Raw genomic sequence first — 1,125 nt, forward strand, 5'->3', positions numbered from 1 at the left:
GGAGGGAGAGAGGGAAGACGGAGACTGGGAGGGAGAGAGAGGACAGACAGAGAGAGAGAGAGGACAGAGATTGAGAGAGAGAGTCACCAGAGACTGGGAGAGGAAGAAGACAGAGTCTGAGAGAGAGAGAGGACAGAGACTGTACAATGGCGTCTTGTCACCACAAGCGAGCCGACGCTGGGCTGGATTCAGGCCATTGATCAGGAAGCAGGGGCGGTGACTTGTGTATCCAGTAAAGCCGGGGCCCCAGGCCGGACCAGAAACAGCCAGAGTCGGTGTAGAGCTCCCTCCGAATTGTTAACGGCTGTCCCAGGCAATGCCCACACTCGGTGGCAATAAGGTGCAGTAACTTCATTGCGGCCGGCAACTTGCCTCATTCATTTGTCAAACAGTGACGGGTTACAGTGAGCTGCAAGGCTGTATAACAAGCGAGCTATCCGCCTGCACGGTATCCCAGCTACACTTTGGAGCGTTCTGCTGCCTCCTGCTCTTTTAGCTGTTCTCACCCTCCAGGAAGCAGCGATGCTGCCGAATGGCGCTTCCCAGCTCCCAGCCGCCTGAGGGTTCCGAATGGGAAACATTGGTAAACTGCAGTTAATTCCCTCGGGATCATTCTGAACACTTTCCGCTTTCTGTAACTCCACCCCGCCCCCATCCCCGGCTGGAGTTTGCGTGTCATGCAGTCCTGATTTATTCAGGCGAAGGGGGCCTTTGGGTCCTCCCCCTCCCCCCTAGTCCGTGAGCTTCCCACGGCTCACTGTGAGTTTGGCTTCATTCGCTCTGATTGCCCTCAGTCTCCAGTGCCAGAGCACTCTCAGGAATTACTCAGTCACGCAAGCCCCAGCCTCTATAAAAAATACATTCCTGCAAATACCACTCCACCAATAAAACAGCCCCCCGTGTAAACACAAAGCCCCCCCCCGCTGTAAATCAAACAACCGTTTGTGTAAATTAAACAGCACCCTCTGTAAAATAATAGTCCCCTCTGTGTAAATTAAACAGCCCCCTCTGTAAAATAAAACAGCCCCCTGTGTAAATTAAACAGCCCCCTCTGTAAAATAAAACAGCCCCCTGTGTAAATTAAACAGCCCCCTCTGTAAAATAAAACAGTCCCCTCTGTGTAAA

The sequence above is a fragment of the Rhincodon typus genome, chromosome 19 (genome assembly GCF_021869965.1).
Source record: "Rhincodon typus isolate 14 chromosome 19, sRhiTyp1.1, whole genome shotgun sequence".
Taxonomy (NCBI): Eukaryota; Metazoa; Chordata; class Chondrichthyes; order Orectolobiformes; family Rhincodontidae; genus Rhincodon; species Rhincodon typus.